General features: G+C 32.7%; 1 long non-coding RNA gene across 1 annotated transcript in view; it reads left to right on the top strand.

Moving 5' to 3' along the window:
* LOC126775618 (uncharacterized) overlaps positions 1-25,878 on the top strand; it is a 132,235-nt gene extending 106,357 nt beyond the window's left edge. The window contains exon 2 of the long non-coding RNA XR_007669899.1: positions 25,775-25,878. This is a non-coding gene — a long non-coding RNA (uncharacterized LOC126775618). The remainder of the gene's footprint in view (positions 1-25,774) is intronic.
* Positions 25,879-27,119: the final 1,241 nt, after the last annotated feature.

The raw sequence follows: 27,119 nt of genomic DNA, 5'->3' as shown, positions 1-27,119 counted from the left end.
AGTGAGCCAGTGTGATTACAGGCACAAGGGACATAACATCTTGGTTCCCAAGGTTGGTGGCGCATTGGCGACGTAAGGAATGGTTAGTATTTCTTAGTGCTTCTTATTTTTTTGAAAATAAATATAGCTTACTCGCTGATAATGTTGCTTTTTGTTGATGAAAGAATTTTTAAATTCAGTTTAGTAGATTTTGTGTTTATCCATTACAAACAAACATACAACAAATCAAATCTTTGCTATTTTTAATTTTAGAATTGATATGAAATATTAACTATACATTTTAATTCAATATTAAAAATAAACTAAGAAAACGACCAACACTCCCAGCTTCAAGGGTGTTGGTAGGTATGGTACCACTGAATACATCTTCCATTTTGTAATATTTTGAGTGTAATAATACGAGTCGATCTCAGACGAAACAGTAGTTATTGTGTAAAATTAACAAAAGTGCCATAATACAGTACGATCGAAGAAGTCTCGCACCCTTCTACACATAAATTTCCAGTCTGGCCGCCCCTTAATGGCTGCTTTTTGTTGTGATACGGAATCTTAATCGAAGCTCCGATGCAAATATTGTGGGGATTTAAATTAAGATGGTCGATTTATGTATTTTCTACACTTTTTTTGTTTTGTTTTTATATAATTTAACTTTAAAATGTATACGTAATTAAGTTAATGAATGACCTTTTTGGGTATTAATATTTATATTAAGGCTACGACGTTGTTAAATATTGCATGTGTTGGTTGCTATATCTCTTACTTGGAGCGGCGTGGTTGAACAAGCCCCAAAACTCCAAAGGAGTCAAGTTTGCCCATCAGTGGTATATTTACAGGCTCTCTACCTTTTTATTAATTACGTATTATTTAGATAAAAGTTAAATAAATACAAATAAAAATTAAAAATAGTTACTGTACAAATAGATACCGCGTGGAATAGTAGCAGTAATGCTATATTATTATAATTTATATCTAATTTTAGTAACTAGACTATAGCACTAGAGATACACTATCACCGCTATGTAATATACATATGTAATTGGTACACATAATATCACATAGATTGAAAATATTTATGTTTATATAATATTGTAACTAATATTGTTGCCCCTTTTTAAACAATGTGCAACCCTTCTTTGTTGAATATTTAGATTTAAATAAAGTTAGTCTTTTCTGGACATTTATATGGTCTACAATGATTAAACCAATAGTGTATGTACCAAGTAGGGTATCGATAGTAGAATACGATATAAAGCTCCAAGATCGACTACAAAATCAGCATCTGGGCCTAAATACAGTCGAATAATTATAAATATTAATAATCTTAAGGTTAAACTGGAGGAATGATAAAAACGGCTGACATCGCCACGGGAATGACAGCCGATGTCACTTGTACTTCAGTTGAAATCACAGACCAATAAAGAATTAGAAATAACACAAACTGAAATAAAGCTAAAACTATAAATAGTTACCACCCATACAGTTTGCTTGCTGTATTTAAATTATTTACCTACTGTATATTAATAATAATTATTAATTCTCTTAATATCTTATATATAAAATTGTTGTTTGTTAGTCAATAGGGTGTCAGGTGTTAATAATCCTATAAAACAGAAAAGAAGTTACACACCTGACAGGGTTGGTATTTACAAAATGTCGTCTGCCTCGTTGGTCTGGTGACTATATATAAGGCCACTGACCCCAAGGCTTTGGCCTCAAACCCCAGGTTGGACCAATAAAAAGATGGCTGAACTCTATTGAGATTGGCCGCCGTGGCCGCAATCGGTCAGGAGGACATCATTATGTAAAATTGTATGACGATCGTTTGAGTACTTACGTAAAACAAACTCACCTCGCATTTGTAATATTATTGAGGATAATATTAGTAAATATTTATATACATATATCAGGTTCAATGCACTTAATAAATTATGTGTGAATTTTACGCGAAATTTTATTTATATTTTGAGACATGGCATTTCTTTTAAATTCTCTGCTCAAAGAGCTTAAACCATCGCCGTAAATAAATTAAAAACACCACATTGAATCGATTCGGCATTACAAAATGACATTTAATTAATTCCAATACTTCGTTTGTCTTCAGAATAATGTTTATGAGCTATAAACTGTGTGTTTGTCTGTCAGTTGACGGGTTGGGTCTTAAAAATTTAAAATTAGTCCCTTATCAAATTATTTAATAGCGGCCATTGCTTGGATTAAATCGATAGGTAATTATTTACGGTTGCTTTTAGTTTAGGCTTTTAATGTAAACCGTGATAGTTCAGTGGTTAACGTGAATGAAGAATTAATGATCTCAAGCTCGGGCATTGTATACAGTTCATTTTGTAATTGGCGGTGAACAAAGCGTTATAAGTAATTTATTTATTTTTGGAATTATATTAAATAATTTAAGATATATTAATAAAACTTAACTAACGATAGTTCTCAATATTAAATTAAAACATATCATATTAAATACAAATATTAATAGAAAGAAGACGCAAAACACAAGTGAAATAATAAAAAAAAACCAATTGATATAAAAAAGGAAGAGAGAGAAAAATAAAACATAATCACTTATCTGCAAATACCAAGCCGCATTGGTGATAGTGGAATAAAGCTCCAAAATTTATTCCAAGAGGAGTAGAGGCCTTTTTCACTTGGAACAGAACAGTAGGGCTTTACAAAACATCAAACTTAAATGTAATATATGCAAGCTTATTAAATACCATTCACCTTTCAGATTGTAATAAGTGATGACAATGAGTTCTAACGAAAGGTATTGTAGTACATATATGCTAACACAAACACAGGTTCTCTGTAAGATATATATGTGTGCACAGAAACGCAGGTGCAATCTCTATTCCCTCATTTCATAGTATAACAGAATGCGTATTTGGAAAAAAATCTATATTACTTACTCATATCGGCATTTACGCGACGACGGAATTTTGGGAGACCGACAGAGTATGCCGAAATATGTACTGATTTTTTTCCTGTAAATTTAAGTTAGTATTGTTTGGAAACATGTTTTCTTGTATAAACATAAAAAAACAACTAAACAAAAAAATTACAATCCTCCATGAAATATTAACACGGATAAAGTTCTTAAACGATTAAAAAAATATGTCCCTAAGAACATATTTTTTGAATACGTTTAAAAATTAATCGCTACATTAAAAATTATTAGTCGAGTAACCGACGTTCACGAAATCCGTCCGTTCGGAAATCATTTACAAGTTTTATGTCACATATAAATGTTTATAAGTACATTTTTATTATCGAAAATGATGTTTTTTATCTATATTTATCGGTTTCGTTTTACCCGCAAGTGATTGTTTTTTGTTATTGATTTGTTTTATCGTTATTGGCTATGTAACTTAAGATCGGAGCTGGGAAAGAATCAAAAGGATATGCCTTGTTACTGTATATAGTTTTCAATAACACGACGTGGAACTTTACTGAATGGTTTATTTATGTTTATTATTCACCTCGTGCTCGATGATGACACAAGCATGCTTCAGATTAATTTCATCTGAATTTTCTAGCAACTCGCATTGAAGCGTCGTGGTTGAATAAACTCTAAAAGCTTCTGCTTACCAGGAAAAAAAGCTTTGGGATCAGGTGACATTAACAAGTTGTTAAGAAGTAAATATTTTCCTACTGTTTCATATACTTTTTATTAAAACAGTGTAACTACAAGCCCAAGACATAATATTTTTGATTCCCAAGGTTGGTTGCACATGAAGATCTAAGGAATGGTTAATATTTGTTACAGTGCAAATATATATCAGTGGCGGTGATACCATTAGGTAGCCCATTTGCTAGTCTGCCTATCTAATATAAATTTAAAAAAACCTCTGAATTCACAAATAGAGTTTCGTAAAGGGTTTTATTTCAACATATTTTCTATATCAATATAAATCATTGATGCATCTTGTAGTGATAGAGATTTGTCATTATTTTTTTTTTATAGAATAGGAAGGTGGACGAGCATATGGGCCACCTGATGGTAAGAGGTCACCAAACGCCCTTAGACATTTACATTGTAAGAAATGTCAACCATCGCTTAGAGCCAATGCGCCACCAACCTTGGGAACTAAAATTTTATGTCCCTTGTGCCTGTAATTACACTGGCTCACTCACCCTTCAAACCGGAACACAAAAATATCAAGTATTGCTGTTTTGCGGTAGAATATCTGATGAGTGGGTGGTACCTACCCAGACGAGCTTGCACAAAGCCCTACCACCAGTAAACACAATGGATATGGATTATATACACAATGAATATATTTTTCGTCGAGACAATGCTTATATCATTGCCTTAGTCCAAAAAAAAAAAACAAAAAGAAGCTAAACATGATAGATGGAGCTGACGTTTATAATAGTCGTGTTTTGGCTGTCAGTAAGTAGTAAGGAAGTTCCACATTATCGACAACGCACCTCGTATCGACGACATCGTGTCGTTATATTTATCGTTATCGTTATTATCGGTCGTTATATCGGAATTAACGATGGTAAGAACAGAAATATAAACATTAATCGTATTTATAGCGTTACCTGAGATCTGTAAATTAGAACTTACGTTGATATACTCGCTGTTGCAAATGTAATTTAGAATTTAAATCGCTTTATTGGATGCCGCTATATTTCTTTGTTGTTTCTCGTGGTAATTATAATAAAATTAATATTAACGTTTTAAGCGTTCGAGAGAGTGTCGAGATGACCAAGTGGAAAGACATGGATACTATGAAGGTCGCTGGTTGTAATTCGCTTTTTCATTTGTGTTTATAATTCGTTTTGTGCTCGCGAGAGAACGTGTACGTGTTGCTGTTAGCTGGAGTCCAATCCTTAACTCTAAAAGGAAAAGAAATGCCTTGTACAGCCGTGGGTCAGTTGTGGGTTGTCACTTTAATTTTTTCTTAGTTTTATAGAGATTCTAATTTAGGGTTGTCGACCTTGATAAAGACGGTAATGTACTTACTCTTGCAATTTAACAAGTACATACTATCTACGATTACACTTAAGATACCAAAAAAAAATGATTAGAAGAAATTAATATTAATTAATTATTGAACTTCGCATTGTTTCATTGTAAATAAATCGTATCATGTATAACCGTAACCGTAACAGCCTGTGAATGTCCCACAGCTGGGCTAAAGGCCTCCTCTCCTCTTTTTTTTGAGGAGAAGGCTTGGAGCTTATTCCACCACGCTGCTCCAATGCGGGTTGGTAGAATTCACATGTGGCAGAACTTCAGTGAAACTAGACACATGCAGGTTTCCTCACGATGTTTTCCTTCACCGTAAAGCACGAGATGAATTATAATCACAAATTAAGCACATGAAAATTCAGTGGTGCTTGCCCGGGTTTGAACCCACGATCATCGGTTAAGATTCACGCGTTCTTACCACTGGGCCATCTCGGCTTTATCATGTATAAAATCATTTAATAAAATTAATATATACATTTTATAATTCTAATTATAATAGCTTTATAAGCAAAGGAATGTAATTAAGTTCTTATAGCTTTAATTACTGAACTTTTTTTTAACTTGGTGGTAGGGCTTTTGCAAGCTCGTCTGCGTTGGTACCATCAGATATTCTACCGCAAAATAGTAGTACTTAGTATTGTTGTGTTTCGATTTTCAAGGGTGTGTAAGCCAGTGTAACTACAGGCACAATTATTAACATCTTGAGTCCTGGTGTTGCCAATGGATGTAGTCGGTAGTGAACACTTACAATCAGGTGGCCCATTTGCCCGTCCGTCTACCTATACTATAAGAATAATAATTACAATTCAAATACATTTTATTTTAAACCATGGAAGTATAAATAAAGGTTATATGTATACAAGTAACACGTACAAAAATCGACCTTATTGCAGAGACAGAAAGAACAAAAAACGAGAGGGTGAATATGATATTATTTTTACTAGCATTATGTTCGTTTTAAATGGACCGCCTCATAGGTATAGCGGCACGATTGTAAGGCTGCAGATCCTGAGGTACTGCTATCAAACGACCCCTCAATTATAAATGTATTATAAATTTGTGTCGAGAAAGTCTCAATAGCAGAGGAGTCTGAAATGCTGACAATTCTCAATCGAGTTCCGTTCATGTCGATATGCCTCATCAGGTCATGATGAGAGGAATAGAAAAGCACTTGTGCACTATGATATGACCTGCGTAATAGGCTAGTCTTAGGTCCAATTCAAATTCTACCAGCATTTCACAAATTGAATAAAACACGACCATTTAAGGTGATCATGCGCATATTGTCATGTCAAACGTTTGAATAATAAAGCTAGGATGAAAGAAGTTTTATGGCCTCTAAATCCATAATACCATAGCATATGTCATGGGGATTAGTAGAAATTTGATAAAAATAGGCCATTCATTACCGAAGCGATTCCTGCGCGCGCGCAACAACAAAGCAAACAAGCGGCTACGCGCTTGATTAAAAACATCGTTCGGTGCACGGTCGATGCCTTAATTAGAACTTATGATAGTGATGTGAATATCAAAAATATAATTTTATCGATAACAATTAAAATTTTTATTAATCAAGTTATAGTTGATTTGAATGTATTTTAAAAGTGTTCATCATTTATTTATTGAGATATTCAATTAATTTATTATCAATAATACAATATCTTACTAAGCAATAATATTTAAAATAAATTACGTCATAACTCAGTAATAAAATATTCGTTTTGTATTGTTTTAATTAAAAATTGTTTGACGTGTGAAGACTATGAAAATAACGATAGGTAGTTTATTTGAAAACTGTTGAAATATCTATATATCTCTTACTGTACTGATTTAAAATTCTGATAATAAATTACGTTGAAAGTTTTTATGCTGTTTTTCAGAAGGTTGATGTGTGATAAACAACATTATTACGTCATCGACTTGGTGGAATACTTAGGTACTATGTAATTATTGACTTTTTGTATCGCAGAGAATTAAAAAAGTGTTTTTTTTCTATGATTACATAAGTAATTAAAAAAGTCTTAATTAGTCGATAATTTATCGACATCGATACAAAACTTTCAATAACAGCTCACATCACTCTAGTGTTAATAGATGTAACACCAGAGTCATTGAATATGGTCGTAATCGTAATTATTTTTAATTAATAATCAACACGCCATTGGTACGGTGCGAGTAATAAGGATGCTCGTGTCGATGTCCCTTAAATAAATTTTATTACTCATATTGTATGTATGAATTAGTACTTTTTTGTTTTAATTCATATCTTCCGGTGTTTTGGTTGGATCTGGTGTTTTGTAGTAGAAATAGACTTATATATAATTACAATGAATATGTTTAAAATTTACGAGGCTGATATTATTTGGTTGTAGAGCTTTGTGCCTGCCCATCTTGGTAGGTACCACTCACTCATTATATAATCAAACATCTTAGTACTGAGCTAGTGTAGCTATAGGCACAAGGTACGCTCTCAATAAATTCTTGTCATTGGACTCGATAGGACATTAGAACTCATCGCCAAATGGGGCTCTGATAATCTTGTTGAGTTTAATACCAAGAAAACACAGGTATGCGCTCTCACAGCGAAATAGTCAACATTTTCACCTCTTCCCTCCCTCTGTGGTACTCCGCTGGTGATTGAAAGCAAAATCGCCATGCTGGGGATTGACGTTCGCTGCGACCTTAGTCCAAGGGATTACATCGAGGATGTTATAAAAACAGCTTCACGGAAACTCGGAGTTCTAAACAAGGTGCGGTGTTTTTTCAAGCCACAACAACTGTGCCTGTTGTACAAAACACAGGTACGGTCTTGCGTGGAATATTGTTCGCACCTTTGGGATGGCTCCGCTAAGTACCTGCTGGAGGCCTTGGATCGGTTGCAGCGACGTGCGGTCTGCATTATTGGCAACGTAAAGGTCACAAACACCCTCGAACCTTTACAATTGCGTCGAGAGATAGCAACGCTGAGCGCTTTCTATCGACTGTATAACGGCGAGTGCTCTGAGGAATTATTCTATCTAATTCCTGCTTCCCCCTTCCTTCATAACTCTACGCGAGCTGGCTCTCGATGTCACAGCCTCACTGTGACATCAATTCCATCGCGCACAAAGAAATTTGGCAACTCCTTTCTTTGTCGCACTTCCAAAAAATGGAATTCCTTACCAGCTCACGTTCTCCCCTACTCTTACAACCCGGGTTCCTTCAAAGGAGGCGTGAAGAGGCATCTTGCGGGCCGGCAAGGCGAAGGCGTCAAGTGCAGAACATTCTTCCCGACTGTACTGGCCGTCATCGCGTTTGGACTCAACCACTTACCATCAGGTGGAGAATTCATTTGCCCACTCAGCGAATATATAAAAAAAATAAAATAAACTGAAACACAACAATATTAAATATTGCTGTTTGTAAGTATTTGATTTTTTTTTGTTTGGTTTACTAACAAAAACTTGCACTAAAATAATAATAAATATCAAAATGTAATGAATAATTGTAATTAATATATATAAGTAATAATATAAGACCTAAACACATAATGCTAAAAGATTAATAACAAAAAAAATAATAAGAAAAACGGTTTTTTTACAATTAAAAAAAAAATATTTACCTTCAGACTATAAAAGGTTTTATTCATTATTTTTTGTTATGAGTGTCACACTAATATCGTGGTCACAATACAATCTAGAATTTTAAAAGTTTTAACTTTAAAAATGTGAATTATATCAACACTTGTTTTTCAAATGAATTAATTTTAATTAAGTATAAAAGTCTAGTAGAGAAACGAAGCTTAAAATCATACATATTTATTTTGTTTTGTATGGTTTTGTTTTTGTACACAACAACTAGTTTAAGTTGTTGAAAGTAGAAGGGCGTATGTCAACCGCATGTCATGCGGTTATCAATATTTCATAAGCATCTAGTCATAACACAACCTCATGGATTTGAAAATTAATTAAGAACTGATTTCGCGTGAAAAGCACAGAAACTTTATACCTCATATTAATTTAACTACGACGATCCGATTCGATACTATATTTTTGCGAGTACTTTTGTATCGTCGTTTAACAAGATTCAATTAAATTTAATATTATTAAAGGCCGAGATGGCCTAGGGGTTAGAACGCGTGAATCTTAACTGATGATCATAGGTTTAATCCTGGGCAGCACTGAATTTTCATGTGCTAAATTTGTGTTTATAATTCATCTCGTGCTTGCCGGTGAAGGAAAACGTCGTGAGGAAACCTGCTTGTGTCTAATTTCATTGAAATTCTGCCACATGTGTGTTCTAGCTGTTACTGTAACATTACCGGTTCGGAATGTAGATTTTACTGAGAAGAACCGGCCACACGGAAACGTTTTTCCGATTATTAAGTTTCCTAGATAATTATTAAATATAATTTAATTATTATTTATCTTGCATAGCAATTAAAAACCTAATAATAGTTAAATTCAATTGTATGGCGTTTTGTCTTGCTTTCAACATAATCAAAATTATATTTTGTCAAACATCAATGCGACAGGTGTCTAAAATCTTCTAAGAAATTAATTTTTTTAAATCCAAAAAACACTAATACAAGACCTCGGCGTGACGCGTACAACACCTCACTGTATCAATAGTTGCCTATCGAAATCTCGGATTGATTTATATGAGAAATCATACACAATAAACAAGTAAATATAAACTCGAACGCATTGAATTTAAAGTTGAAATTAATTCATTCTCAATTGTACATTTTTATTCAATAAACGATATGCCATTTTGTGTTTTAAGCATATCAAAATAGCGGTCGTTATTCTTTGTCTTGGACTCGTAAATCATGCCACCTAAGACGAATATGCCAGTTAAGGGTGATTTATACCCGATGCGGCATATTAAATGTTTTGTTTTGTACCTTTTAAAATGTTTAAAATCCGTTATTTATGAGACCAAAATCGAGAGGTTTCGATTAAATTATACTAAAATCACGGAGATTTATCTCCTTTTGGCTTCCTCTATTCGTTTGTTATGTATCTTGATTTTTTTTGTAACTTTTTTAGTTATTAAATGCTGCGTGACTAATTGCTATGGGATTCCACTGAGCATTATGGAGTCAGTTCTGATGTTTTGATTTCTAAACGATGGTTAATTATACAGAATAAATTACATCAAATAGTTGTTCTTATAATAAAGTATTTGAACTTTAATCAATATTGGAACTCAATATTGGATGCTTGTTTGAACTTTGGTCTAAATCAAAGTAAATAATATAAATAATAATCAATAAATCAACAGCCAATTGCAACCCACTGCTTGACATAGACGTCACCTCTCATATTAAAAATGTAGTTTAGTAAAGAGAACTAAATTATTAGTTTAAAAATCTTATCATTCATTACAAAGAGTTATCAGGAAGTGACTCAATACGTATAACTATCCAGGTGTACAAAGACAATCATGACAAAACTGGTGAATAAGGCACGAATGGCAACTAACATAAGGTTCAGGATTCTAACCTTACAATGGCGATCCATGAAAGAGATGACGTCCTGGGTAGGCTGAAACATCACCCAGACCTGCTTGGGAGTCCATAATCCTAATTAACAACAACAAAGAAGACAATTAATGTAAAACAAATATAAAAGAAAATAAAAAAATGTGATGAAAACATATGTAGTAGCAAATCAAACTACCAGACTCTAAGCTGATAGAAAAATACACCATGTCATGGACAATAAGACTATGGAGACCACACGATACTGTAAATAAATACTGTATAGGTATTTCTAGAATGTCACAATATTAACCAGCTACCCACACCAACTACAATTAAAAGTTATGGATTAAATCTATACAAAATTTAATGAAAAAAGTAGATTCAAGTCATGCTTAGCGTAATAGTGCAATGTCATCAGAATTGAACCAGCATGTAAAATTTCAACGTTCAGTTTAAGGGGAAGTTGTTCTATTTCAGCAAGATTTGACATAAACAAACTAACATACATTGCAAGTTAAATAAAATCTTGTAAAAATAATAGTACATGTCAATCGAATACGTCTTTGAAAATTGAAAACTCCAGAACTATTACCATTGAGAATTTAACAAAAGACGTTATAACTCGTAGCGATACAACGATTGTGTACACTATATGCACTTTAAATAACCGAGAATCGAATTCAGATCTAACATTAATAAATAACAAATACAAAACACCCACAAGATCATCAATAATTATAACCGAAAACAAACTGTTTATCAAAGTTTATAACCTAACAATGGGACGTCGTGTCGTATTAATCAGTCGGGCGATGCGTTGGCCGATTTGTTGGTCGATTGGTTCAATTATTGTTATTTAGAATGTCCTTTACAATGCCTGAATGGATGTAATGTTATTTGTTATTCGGACTCTTACTTATTTCACGTCGATGTCGCTTTGTGGTTAGTTGGTATGGAAATAGACTGTTTAAATTGTAATTAAACGAACTACACATTAGTTAATGAAACATAATTCTAATGTGGACGTTTTTGTGTTACCAATCAATGAACAGGAAATATACTGAAAATGTAACTTTAATTATACTTTCGCTGTGTGAAATGATAGCTTAGAGAATTAGCTGAAGAGGGGAGGCTATCGCCCGTTTTAGAAATCAATATGATTTTTTATACACATAAATTATGTCTTAATTATCAAATCGAAATAATTATTAAATGTAGATGAAAGACCTAGTTATTAAACATTAAAACATGATAAAACACTCAAGAACAAAGAAATATTAAAATAGCAAGTCAATGTGCTATACATCAGTAACTGAATCAAGGTAATAAAGAAGCCGTCTTCCATACATAAAACCAGCGGTCAGCGAGGCGGGAGGGCCGATCTAGCGATCGTAGGCAGCTACTGTGGGCGGTGCACAATGCATCGTGTGTTCGCCCTTTAAATCATTCTCCGAGACGTGTTAAGGGTCATTGCTGTATGAATAAATGCGCTAAATTTTATAGCGATTGTTCGCCTCGTTATCAGCAATAGCCTTTAAATGTTGCAGTCCTGTTGTCGATATGGATCCGAGACACCATGAACGAACGCAGCGCTTTAAGATTTTCTTGTTGATTCGATCAAAATATACGTATGATTTTCAAATTATTAATTATTTACTGGTGGTAGGGCATTGTGCAAGCTCGTCTGGGTAGGTACCACCCACTCATCAGATATTCTACCACAAAACAGCAGTACTTGATATTGTTGTGTTCCGGTTTGAAGGGTGAGTGAGCCAGTGTAATTACAGGCACAAGGGACATAAAATCTTAGTTCCTAAGGTTGGTGGTGCATTGGATATGTAAGCGATGGTTGACATTTCTTACAATGCCAATGTCTATGGGCGTTGTTGACCACTTACCATCAGGTGGCCCATATGCTCGTCCGCCTTTCTATTCTATAAAAAAAAAAAAATTATTCGTAGTATTTTTTAATTTATTGCGATTATAAAAAGCTGTGCATGCATAGCATGGTTTGAAACTACTGAACTATATAGACTCGATAACTATTTTGTTAGGCAATGGTTGAGCAACGTGTACAGTTTTACAACAGGATCGTATAAAAAGGTTTAAGCTACCGGACAAGTTTTCGAAGAAATTATTTTTAAATAGATAACGGTATTTATTTACGTACCTTTGTTCAGCAGTGGAGTAAATACCCCACGGTAAGGTATCTTCTTGAGGAACAAGTTTGAAGCTTATTCGAACACGCTACTCCAATGTGGGGTGGTGAATACACCCGTGGTAAATTTCATTCGACATATGCATGTTTCCTCAAGATATTTACGTCATTATCATCAAATTAAATATGAAACGTGGTGCTTACCAGTGTTCGAACTCGCAATCTTCGTAAGATTCAATCTACCCACTGGGCTACATGATTCATTATTACATGTAATTAGTGATTTCTTTTAATCTCTTCACCTGTTGCCATAATTAAAATATCTTTACCGTTAAGTGTCATCATTAACAATGAATTTCCAGATCATTCCGTTGTGGATGCGTTTAATTAATAACATTTTAATTATTTTAAAACATGGCGTCGCTCACCGTAAGTCATTTATGTGTAATTTTGTGCTATAATATTAACCCGATGAAACAAAGAATTTTATCATTGTAAATAATATTGATTGTAAATATAGCTTAAAATAGAATGGTAAATATTCAACAGATAATTAATTAAAAATGGAAAATGTTGATAAAACAGATAATGGAATTGTAAAATGTTTATAAGTAATTGAGTAATCTGTGAGAAATATAAACAATATTTATGTCTAAAAATAAACGAACAGATATATCTTCTAAATATCTTATACATTAATTTGAAATCATAACTAAAAACATTTACTTGAAATGAAACTCAAAACAAAAAAAAAGGCACGAGTCTTCTATTTTTAAAAACAAATAATGCCGATTAAATATCGAAAAGATTAAATAATGACATCTGAAACTGTAATTATATAAACGAAAAAAAAATATATAAGATCTAGTAGATAATATTTTTTTAGCTGAAGACAAGCTTTGGCCTAATAGTGAAGACATTCAATTTCTGCATCACAACATTTTCAGCATGATTTTTTTTTTTTTTTATAGAATAGGAAGGCGGACGAGCATATGGGCCACCTGATGGTAAGTGGTCACCAACGCTCTTAGACATTGGCATTGTAAGAAATGTCAACCATCGCTTACATATCCAATGCGCCACCAACCTTGGGAACTAAGATTTTATGTCCCTTGTGCCTGTAATTACACTGGCTCACTCACCCTTCAAACCGGAACACAAGAATATCAAGTATTGCTGTTTTGCGGTAGAATATCTGATGAGTGGGTGGTACCTACCCAGACGAGCTTGCACAAAGCCCTACCACCAGTAATTAAATTGTATTCAATTTAAGTTTATGTTTATATTGTATATATGTATATATATATATATATATATATATATATATATATATATATATATTGGTAGTGGTAAGTAGTCCTGGTCATCCTGGGTATTTTGCTTTTCATCTGATACTCTGCCGACAAACAATTATATATTTATGTGTCCCAACACAATAATTAAGTTAGTGTAATTACACAAGGGACATATCTAAGACCTGTGATCAACATATCGATAATTAACAGACGTCTCATAATGTCATTGCAAGCTGAACCAGTTCTACCTACCGAAAATGACTGAAATTCAACATGCTTCTCGCTACAAAGGTCAGAAGAGCCAACATCAATTACACAGTCAGATGTATTAGCTGTTAATAGATAAATTAGTAAACATAGCGATGCTGCTTAAATCATCTGTCAAAGATGCAGAGGCATATATGATTTAAATATTATTCTTGCCTTATGCCCTATTCTATCTCGTCTAAGCCTCACCATTCCCAAAATAAATAAAAAATTAATCGAGGTATTTCTTCATATTTTTGGAATTCAGTGATAAATAAACCATTTAGTTCGCTTACTCGCATAAAGTTGAATAAGGTTCGTAAAAAAATCCGGGAAAACATTAAATTTACCTAAAATGGCGTGACAAGCATTTAAAACGGTGGATATCTTGCGATCAAGGAATTAAATCGGTTAAGTGCGGAAAAATGGACAGCTACCGTTTCTGTTGGTCTTATTTTAGTTTTAAGCGTAAAATAAGTGCGGATCGGTATTTCGAAAGCGATAATATCTGTTACATATACAAACGAAATTACTGTCTTTATAGTATTACCGTGAAATTAAAAAAAATATCCATCTGCTTCGATTGTATTTCCATTATACAGTATTTCGAAAGTCTATAATTCCGTATCCATAATTCCTTCGTCTTTGTCTACATGTTTGTCTTATTGCATAATTAACCATATTTATGTGTCTAAGGTTATTGTGCTAAAACAGTAAAACTTTGAAGGGTTCATTTGGATAATATTGTAAATTAGATTATCTCTTACTTAATATAAAAAAATCGGATAATTATTTCTTAGTGTGCCTTTAAATAACAACCACTTATGTATGGAGCCATATCTATATATACATATGATTATATAATGTTAAACTTTAAATATTGATTGGATATAAGCTTAAAAACTGCACTAAAAAATAAAATTTTACATGTTTGTTCGAGTACCCTACAGACAATTTATTGAAATCGCTTTTTTTTTATAATATATATATACATATAAAACGTATATATGTTCAATATGTTAGTGGACACGACCGACGTTTGTAAATAGAACAGGACTCGGCCATAACTCACGGTCGGTTAATTTATCAGCGACGCAATTTATGCGCAAGAGTTCGCGCAATCGGACGATATTTAGCTTTATATCGACTGTTTGATTTAATGCTTGAAACTAAGCTAATCCTTCAAGTCGATATCCTGCGCATGAGGCTGCGCGTCGAAAGCTTATTCTGGCTTCAGTAATTTATATGTTTGTATTTATTGATGTAAGTTTTTAATTAATAAAATATAGTTTGTATTATTATCAGGATAAATGTCGCATTAATTAGTATGTACATATTTATTCGAATTTCGTTAAAAGTTTTAATTACAAATCGGACATTTTAATGTCTATACAGTATCGTTTTAATTTAAAAAACATTTATTTTAAACGATGTAATTAAATTTATATATTTATTTGTGTACATTTTTAAAATATTTAACAAAATAAAAGTTTAATGTACTGTTTTTGAAATATTATAAGGGAATATAATTACATAACATGACATATATATATATACAGAGTATTCCCAAACTGAACTCCTCCCACTCTGTGAACTCCCAAACTGTTTTTGTTATCCTTAAACGCAATACGACTTACTTGAAAACTGCTTAAAGTTTTAAAATATAATATTTTGAATAAACCTTCACGGAATAACCTCCTTCTCTGTACGTAGGTGTCGCAGAAAATGTTCGCTGGTCGTATTGGGACATCGTGTCACGCGTCTGTTTGTTTGTACATTCGTTCCAACGCTTCGTATTGGCAATTAATCTTGTACTATGCACGCTGAGGATGTTTTTAAATGACATATTGATATTGTTTCTTTATGGACACCTTAGACGTATCAAGTGTTTAAGTACGTGTACTAGTATAGGAATGAACAAGATATTTGTCTGAATAAAAATACAATTCACAATTATTTGTTAATATTAAGGTTTTCATTACTAAAACCAAAATTATAAGTCATCTGTTTCATTATTTACTGATTTTTTTTATAAGGTATAAAACTCCGTTTGAAGAAAATTACTAATATTCCTATTCACCCCTTCAGTTAAACGTAGAGCTTGGTAGTGGGGATAATAGCCCGAAGGTCAGGATCGAACCTGCGACTTTTACATCGCTAGGCGTATTGTAAACAATTGCACTATTGACGTTTCGTAAAGTGTCAATGTCTAAGGACAGTGGTTACTAATTAACATGTTCTTTTGATTTCCGTTTTAAAAATTTAAGAAGTATATCCTTCCTTGTTTCTAGCTTGCTTCACACTAAATTACATCAAATTCGTTTCAATGGTTTAGGAGTGAACGCATAACAAACAGACAGGCAGACTTACTTTCGCAGTTATAATATTATTAAAGATATGAGTACATACAATATTTCATCCATAGACACGTCCAATTTTAAAATACTCGTTCGAAGATGTCATTGATTGCAGCATCCCGACGTTGAGATAAATCTTTACTATCCTCCCGTGTGACTGCTAGTACATTAGTCATGATAACATTATTGGAGCTGGCATGCGTCGAGGTACAATTTGGCAGAAGAGTTTCCTCTATCAATTCATATCATCATTCATTTGCGCATTTTTGGTGGTTAGACGAATACGAGGTCAAAATATTGGCCTAACAATATTCATTTGCTCATAATTATTTGCTCTGCTCTGCTCTTGAAATTCTTTTCGATATGGTCCTAAGTCATTTGATGGTAATCAGTCTAACTTGTCCATAGGTTTCCCATTGGACATTGATATTGATAATTTTGTTTTCAATTTTTTTTATCGAAGTTATATCAATATATTATAACAAGATTAAAAAAAAGATTTAACTATATATCATTAAATTGGCTGATATTAAAATACAAACTATAATTTAGTACCTAAATATAAAACGATATTATTAATTTTGATATAAACTATATTCTACATTATAATGAATGTGTATAAACACATGTATATATGTTATCTCTCACGAGTGGAGAGAACCGCCATGCCGAATCGCACAATCAAGGTCAGGTAATGAGAGAGTGTGAGCACAGCATCCCTATAGCTGATACAGATTTGTCAGACAAAAATCGAATTATTTTATTTATGTCGATACTAAAATCTACACAAGATCTAAAATAAAACCAGGACTTCATAATCTAAATCAAGTAAGCAGTCACGATAAACTAAGCTTGTCATAATGAAATATCGAAGGTAATATTTCGATTAATAGGTACTCTCGAAGTCTCGAAGTGCGTGTGATAACGACACTCATTGTTTGACCAATAAAATGACAGCTAGAAATTTGTCCGTTTGTGTGTCGTTCTCGCGAATTTGTAACCGCTGATAACACTAATCGCTTTCAATGTTTCATTCGTCTAACCAATTTGCTTACTTGGTTATATATTTTATTTAGTTAAAAATCTTTAACTGTCTCATACTATGAGGTAGGGCTTTGTGCAGGTCTGTCTGGGTAGTTGCCATCCAATCATCAGCTATTCTATCGCTAAAAAGCAATACTTAGTATTGCTGCATTACGGTTTATAGGATGAGTGAGCCAGTGTAACTACAGGCGCAAGGGATCAATTTCAATTCAACTCAATTCATTAATGAATGACTAGTTGCCCGTCCCGACTTCGTACAGTTGAAATTTGTGCAAAGTTATTTTGCCTTCCATTAAGTTCCACTGGATTTTCTAAATCAAATAAAATGTATACCAAATATCAATCTTCAAGTGTACATAGAGATATTAGATATTAGATGAAACAATAAAATTGATCGTGAACAATCTAACCATCCGCCGCCCACGATGTGATCATCACCGTATTATCTACACTTAGGTATGATAAGTTTTAATAAAAATATTAGATCAATTGCCCTCGTGCCAGATATTAGCGTATCCTGTTTATAATATTGTCGAATTCGGGTGATAATGTGTTTTCATTTAAATCGTTTATTACAAGTGCTTTTCTATCTTCAAGCGTTATCACCGATTATGAACGTAGTTTGATAAGAATTTCAGAAGTCAATATTTAGTTAAATCAAAAGGTATAATTGTGTATATTATATATAATTTATTTGCATTGCGAGGCACGGAAATATACACACTTCCAACTTCCCGATACAAGACTTAGTATTTTTCGATAGAAAAACCCGATAACATTTATCGAATCGAACTGGTTTGAATCGGTTCATAGGCAAAACAGGCAAAGGTTTGCCAATAGATTTTCCTTTATTATTATGATATTTTCTTATTATTATCTTTGACCATAGACAAGCTTTAGTGCTACCAATAAAAGAAATAAGAGTAGACAAAAAAAGGTTCTTAACATGCATATTGGTATATATTCCTCAAATTTTCAATAACGGTTACAGTCACGTACACGAGTCATGTCCACGAGTTGAAACAAATACATAATATAACCGCGATGACAACGCACCAACCCAGAGTAACAAGTATTATTAAACGGCTAGTAAAATCACTAGCCACAAACCCGCACTGGAGCAGCGTGGTGGAATAAGCTCCAAACCTTCTCCTCAAAAAGGGAGAGGAGGCCTTAGCCCAGCAGTGGGACATTTACAGGCTGTTACTGTGTAGTAAAATCAATCATCGCGTATCAAAGTGTAATTATCAATCCCATTAAACATTAAACATAAACAGATAAAATAAAAATCACAAGTGGAAATACTTATCAAGGTTTAATATAATTAAATCAAATTCACAATGTTTTATGGTAGCGCGACCGATCGCTGTCAATGTGAGTGATTATAACAGCCGAGGAGATAAATAGCCCGACTCGATCTAATGGCCCTCCGATCTGAGATAAGCTTTAGAGAGAATATGGGTTTTATTAATGCGGAATCGATGTGATTGATACCAACTCGATTTTGTCGGCTAATCGGTATAAAGGCGAAAAATAAACTTGCACAGATTAAACACGGTATAGAGTAATGTGCTGGATTGTAAAAATGGCGTCATATTAAAAAATTCGAGTTCGAGAGAATCGCAATATGTACAAGTTGTTATAAATATAATAACGAACTAGAAGGCATATCAAAATTATGAGATTTGATTTTTACAAATATAAAAATGGATATCTTCGCACCCTTTGACTGATCACCAAGAAAGTTAGCAATTTTTATAATAATCAATTTCTCGTAACCTCCTCCTATTATTATAAATATTATTAGTACATAGTACTGTGTTCCGGTTTGAAGGTTGAGTCAGCCAGTGTGGCTACAGGCACAGGGGCCATAACATAGGTTGGTAGCGTATTGGCTATGTATGGAATGGTTAATATTTCATACAGCGCTAATATCTATGAATGATGGTGGCAACCTACCATCAGGTGGTATTTTTGCCAGTCTATTTTACATGACGGGGATATATTCAATTAAATTGAATAATATTAAATTCATTATATAAAAAACCTATTGAAATTAATGCGACATATTTAAAGATGACAAATATTTTAGTTATTATTTTAAATCTTTTGGACTGTTTATTAAATAGATTCGATAACGATCGGATGCTGCAACAGTTAAATTGATCTCTGATTTAAGATAAGCTTTAAAGGCAGGCATTGACATTCGACAATCTTGTGAGCGGTTTAAATATACTGTTTGGAGACCACCAAGAATCTTATAGGCATAGCCTATTAAAAAAAACTTTTGTCTATGAAAATGTTCACATGTCTGCTAAAGCTGTCGTTTTCAATTGAGATTAAAATAAATAAAATGAAAATATACAATATTAACCTACTTGCTCAATACAATTGTTACAATGAGAAATTAATTTCTCTAGGTCTTATAAAAATTACTTTTTGTAGGACGACCACAAACTAATTCAAAATAATCTCCTTGACTTCTTTATCATTAAAATGCGTATATTTTCCTTTCTTTAAATTTTGATTTTACTGGTAGTAGGGAAAGCCCTACTACCAGTAAAATCAATCTATGGGTACTTCCCACTCATCAGATATTCTACCGCAAAAAAGCAGTACTTGGTATTGTTGTGTTACGGTTTGAAATGTGAGTAAGCCAGTATAATTACAAGAGACATAATATCTTAGTTCCCAAGGTTGGTGCTACATTGGCGATGTAAGCGATGGTTAACATTTCTTACAATACCAATGTCTTTGGGCGTTGGTGACCACTTACAATCAGGTGGCCTATTTGCTCGTCCGCTTACCTATTCTATATAAAAAAAAATGCAAGTCGCATATCCATGCTATGTTTTAACCTTTTAAATTTATTGTTAATGAGTTTTTATATTAAAAATTTGTAGATTATAATTTAGATAGTATATGTTTATTTGATTTAGTTCTATTTATTTAAGTAATAAATATAAAATTATGGCTGCAATACATTATCGCGATTATGTTAATTGTAATTAATATAGATTTTACGACGATCGTCATTACGAGTGCGATATTTAATGTTATATGATGGTGTTCGAATCGAAGATTTTGCGACATATATTATGTATTTTATAATTAGGTATATATTAAATAATTAAATAAGTCAATGTTCATTTTTTACAAGATTTTGACGATAAACGCGTGGAAATATGAAGCGAAGTTTGAGCATAGAATTTAAATTTTTAAATAAAGAATTGTAACTTGTAACATGTTATATATAATATAGTATATACATACATAGTAGCAGTTCGTAAATATATCTGCTAGACAAAGACCACTTTCCAATTAAGAAAGTACGTAGCTCACTCCATTCATGAGGCAAGACCTCATCTGACACGCGCCGATCTCCTTTCGATGTGTTTCAACACCACCGTTTACGAGATGAATTATAAACACAAACTAATCTTTAGTACGTGGGAACATAGTGATGCTCAAATTTAAGTAATCTTTAGCAAAGATCGACAAGTTGAAAGGTAATTTCTCTACCTACCCTATATATACCTACAATCATTTTTATCCAGTAATTGTATAGAGTTTTCGCAATGTTTACAATCCTACCTCGCCCCAGATCTTGCGCCTGATCTCTATCATCGGATCATCGTGATCTGATTATGAATGTGAGAAACAACGGATAAGAGACGATCAACGGCATTACGTGCTTTCCGAGACACGAGTGTATATACACTTGCAGGAACCAGACTCCGGGCCGCTACTGAGGTTCTTCGAGCCAATAACTTTTTATTGGCCCTGAGGTTTGGCTCAGTACCTTGGGGTTTGCGCATTATATCTAGCCATTAGACCAACGATAGCCAATGGCCGAAATACATAAGGATGTGATCACATTAAAAAGAATTACTCGTAATAGTCTCACGAATAAATAACTTCGATTTAATTAATAACAGGTTGTGTGTTAAAATAATTTAATCGCCTATTTCAAACTCGTTTTGATTTCAATCGATTTCTTTTTCATAATAAATGTGTAACATTAAAACGTTTTTCTAGTATTTATATCTTAATATTTTACATTTTAATTAGTCGCTTTGATATATTGTTTCTAGAATTTTTATTATATAGATATAATTTTATTTATTACGTGTAAATATTTATAAAGCCGAGATGGCCTAGTGGTTAGAACGCGTGAATCTTATCCGATGATTGTGGGTTCAAACCCGGGCAAGCACCACTGAATTTTCATGTGCTTAATTTGTGTTTATAATTCATCTTGTGCTTGATGGTGAAGGAAAACATCGTGAGGAAACCTGCATGTGTCTAATTTCATTGAAATTTTGCCACATGTGTATTCTAGCAACCCGCATTGGAGCAGCGTGGTGGAATAAACTCCAAACCTTCTCCCCAAAAAAGGAGAGGAGGCCTTAGCCCAGCAGTGGGACATTAACAGGCTGTTACTGAAATATTTATAGAGCTTGCTTTAGATTACGATTAAGTATATCATTTTGTTAATGAATTCGCTTGAATATGATAATTTATAATAATAATTAGATATAATATAAGTCAAGACTTTATTGCAGTGTTTTGAATGTCTTAGAAAGAACATGACATATCTATGATTTTGTTAACAATTTTGCGTGATTTAAAAAGAGTAGAATTCGAGTGTGTTATTGTGTAGCGTTAACATATATATGTACATATATTGTTGCGCAAGCGATCCCTTGACGTTCCCCGAAGAAACGGTGGGTGCCGTTGGTTTTTCAGTGGGTTTTGTAGTGCCTTCTGCACCGGCAAGTCCTTTATACCCCACCTGGTAACTATTTATTTTCGTTTTTCCAGCGAAAAAACATACATATATGTTTGTGTAGCTATGAATACGTTAATTAACATTTTCATGTTTCCTTAATCAAAGGTTTCTTAAAAGATTATTTATCAATATTGCATTGATTTAACTTGATATACTTACAGCATTCATTATAAACGTTACTCAGCGGCTGTTTAGCTTAGTTATCACTTGCTAAACATATTTTATATGTATGTAAGTAAGATCGTCACAAATTAATGTGCGTTATGTAAATACATCTATTAGTAAGACGAAATGTAAATTATAAAAGTAATGTGTTTTCAATATTTCAATCGAAATATAATTCAACTAGCGTCAGATACGTTTCACTCGAAAATTACAGGCGACGGTTGCATCCATCGCGACTTTGAAATTTCACTCTCTATTTTCAATGTCGATTCATTTAAAAAAAAAAAAAACAAACAAAATGAAATTCTTTACACGCAGCTCGTTCGTAATGTAACAATTTATCGATTTGACATAAGTATGTAGGCGTCGGTATTTTATTGGAAACATATTAACATTAAACTAATGGACATTGTTAATTAGTTAAGCCTTAGTAATTTTTTACAGCCGAGTAGCGAATTAATCAAGATTCGAGATTCCGCATGGAAGATCTCTATAGATATTCAGTTATTCCATATTTAGATGTTTTAACGATATTTATGTTTTTTTTTTGCAGACAAAGCCTGTGTTTACGGCAAAGATTATTTCTTAGCAGCAATTTTTTTAAGTGTAATTAAAATATAATATGTAATATGATATGTGCTTATAGATTTCCTGGTATAAGTGATGATCACCACCAAAATGATGATCAAAGTATCATAGACTTATAGAAATATATAATTTTTTTAAGCCATCATTGAGTTCGGGGAATGAGCTCAATACCTCAAAAGTCTTTGTACAGCAGTGGGACATTTATAGACTGTTACGTTACTTAAAATCCATTAATAATTACACCGTCAATTATCAGCGTACTTAGTGTGTACCAAAAAAATATAGGCCATGTCTACATATAGCATATCCGGGAAACACGTGTGACCTCCGCTTTAATTGATCGCAATTGCTAATGGAATTCCACTTATTTTTCAACGATGAGCAGATGATCGTTAATCATGTAGATATTTAAATGTGTGATGTAGGAGTATTGTCGCCGCCTGTGATCCTCAAAGGGAGACCTTAGCCCAGCAGCGCGACGTTTAAAAGCTACTATATAGGTATATTTTTGTGTTGCCATAATTAAGTTACTTTTTTGTCTGTGTTATTATTATTTAAATATTCGGTTCGACCGATCATTTATCGAGGAATAGCCGATATATTTTAAGTCGGCGACGTGATTTCAACGCGTCCGTTCGATAATTATGGGAACCGTTTAGTTTCCAACCATGTCACCACAGGTTATTAAATACTCATTAAAATATATTATGACATAATAAAAACAATTAATTTAATTTAATAAATTATCAATGATTATATCATGAAGCTGAGATGGCCTAGTGGTTAGAACGCGTGAATCTTAACCCATGATAGTGGGTTTAAACCCGGGCAAGCAATGTATTTTCATGTGCTTAATTGTGATTATAATTCATCTCGTGCTTGACGTTGAAGGAAAACATCGCGAGGAAACCTGCATGTGCAATTTTATTGAAATTTTATTGAAATTCTGCCACATGTGTAATCTACCACCCCGCATTGAAGCAGCGTGGTGGAATAAGCTCCAAACCTTCTCCTCAAAAGGGAGAGGAGGCCTTAGCCCAGCAGTGGGACATTAACAGGCTGTTACTGTTACTGATTTTATCATTTCAAATTGTATTTATAAATTATATATAAAAATAAAATTAATAAAAGTAGTATTCAGTAAGAACAAACTCGAAACTCACCGCAGACGGTCGTGAAATGTCAGTAAGTGATATGCAACATTGGCCGTAATAATTATAGCATTTCATGAATACATACATCAAAATAGTATATCAATATATGTCGGTTGTCAACATTTCGCGGGTGAGTAATCCTTTGATGACCAGTACTTTGTGTACAGCTTGTTTTACTAAAACATTATTTAATTAAGGAGCTTTCACAGTCACGTGTCTGTATAAAATTACACATATCCGTTCGATACACCTGTATAAGATCAGAAAGTGCCTCTTATGTCTAGTGGCTAGTTCATACGGCTTTGGGTCATAAGATCTTGAGTTCAAATTGGAAAAAATCAAAATTCAAATTATTATATTTTATTTATTTAAAATAATTATATTTTATTCTTATGTAATGACGTAATATCTTCTTTAGTTTTCATTTTTTATCTCATTTTCTTTATGAAAGCGTCCTCTCTTTTTGAGGAAAGGGCTAGGAGCTTACTCCATATCGCTTATCTCACTTGTTGTGGTTTTAAAGACTAAAAAACATGCCTATCTGTAAAGTGAGTTAAGATAACAAAGCAACTATCGCTGATTTTTCATGAACTTAGTTTATGTTGGCAATTAATTTAGTGCACGGCGAAGGAAATGTTTCCTACCAGCATGTGCATCTGACATTCTGTAAATATTATATCTACCAATCTGCATCGAAACAACCTGATGGAATAAACTTCAAATAGCCTCCTTAGAGCTATGTTTAGCCCATTTGTGGGATATTTAAGACTGTTACTTTAACAACATTGGTCTCTTTAATATCAATCAATTTAAAGTTTGTTTTTAACATGCGAAGGCTGTATAGACTGCAATGTTTGCCTCAATAAGAAGTAAAAAAAGTGTTTTATCAATAATAATCTTCCAGAAAACTATCAAACAATCACTAATTATATTCCAACATGTGTTTAATTTAAAAATAATATGAAGATTAGTTTGAATTAATTAAAACGCAATTCTTGGTAATGATGTTTATCGTTTTTTTTACGTTTTCGATTTAAATGTTTTTAATTGTTACGCTATGATACTCGATAGCTTCCTCCACTTCAACGTAATTAGGTGAAAATTCAACAAACTTTAATTATACTTACTGACTAATAATGATTGCACGGAAATACCGAAATGTACCGACGAAATTTTTTTCTTCAGCTGCTGTTTTGTATTAACGAAATCATTTGATGGACGCGTTCGAATTATTCGGCTTAATACAGTGTTTTCATACTATATTACTTGAGTAGTAACTTTTTTTAATACATAAATAGTAGACAGGCTTGTACAAAGCCCAACCAACAAGTAACCCAAGTTTGTTGAGCTTATTAGTATCTACATTTTAAATCGTTTGTATTTGTTGTGTTGTGGGTTCGATTCCCACTCAGGACAGACAATTGTGTGCATGAACATGTCTGTTTGTCCTGGGTCTGGGTGTAATTATATATATATAAGTATGTATTTACAAAACAATAGTAGTCTCAGTTCAGTCAGTATCAGTTGTCTGGTTTCCATAGTAAAAGCTCTGCTTAGTTTAGTATCAGATGGCCGTGTGTGAATAATGTCCCAGGATATTTATTTATTTATTATTTATTTATTTAATATAATCGTTTAAAATAAAACAGGTATGTTTTGATTTTATAAATTACTATTTAAAAGATGTATTTTATATTTTCGATTAAATAAGAATTTCCTTGAAACCAGTTACGTGTTTAATTATTTAATATTATTGACTCGGTTTTATAATGATTGTATATAGAACTTTATCGAACATGAAGTATGCTCTACGTTTATTTATTTTTTCACACTTCTATCTAACATAAAATATTACATCTTTTTTCTTTCTTTGACATATAATCTTTGGTGTAACTTTTATGTTAATTGGATTTTAGTTATTTAAATGTCTCTTAATAGTCTTATTGCTGCTAATAGCATACAGCTATAACAATAATTACAAGCTATTTGTTAAGATAATTGGTGACACTAAAATATTCATATACAAATACAAGTTGTATGTATTTCTAAATATGTTGTCATATATATGATTATAAATTCAGATATTAGTAACGTCTTCACGTGATGTGGGAACAATCCCTTCTTAAGAATAAAAATTTTACATCGTTTATAACAAAGCGGATAATTGATTCGCTGAATAATATATAATCTTTGCAAATTATCATAGTAATAAATAAATGTCTGTACATATTACATATTAATTCCACTACTTTCTACCTAGTCTACTAGTACACACCACATTCTCTTATTTTATTAAGTCGAGCATTAAGTCAGTTGTAATATTTCTCAATCGTAATTCGGTGGCCACCTACCGTCAGTCTGATTGATTTCAATCTTAAAGCTCAAAGCTCATCGATTTCTATCATTGTCCACTATTTATATCGAAATCCGTTCAAGTGTATATTTAGAATAAAATGCCATCACATTATAAACCTTATTATGTTAACAATAAGGCACATTAAATTCGAGCAACTCGATGAATTGATTTTAAAACATAATAAAAGTGCATTCGAAATAATTAATAATGAAACTTATTGCCTTGTCATAAAGCTATTTTTAGCTTGTATTTAGTTTTTCGGTTCGACTGTTCTCATTTTCTATAAGTGTAAGTAAAAAAAAAATCGATGAATCGTAGTTTTAGGTTCCCATCGATGTTTGGATTCATTCGTGTTCCTTCAACTGTGAGATGGATTAAGTTTTTGTTGAAATCAGATAATACTAATCATTGTTATTCTGTTCAAGTGTAAAAATGGTAATTTCGATTGTAAGAAACAGCCAAGTACATAGAATACGTTAATAATAATGTCCTCCAGATCGATTTCGG

This window comes from Nymphalis io, chromosome 18 (genome assembly GCF_905147045.1).
Source record: "Nymphalis io chromosome 18, ilAglIoxx1.1, whole genome shotgun sequence".
NCBI lineage: Eukaryota > Metazoa > Arthropoda > Insecta > Lepidoptera > Nymphalidae > Nymphalis > Nymphalis io.
Note: the sequence above shows the minus strand (reverse complement) of the source record. Positions and strands in the feature narration are given on the sequence as shown.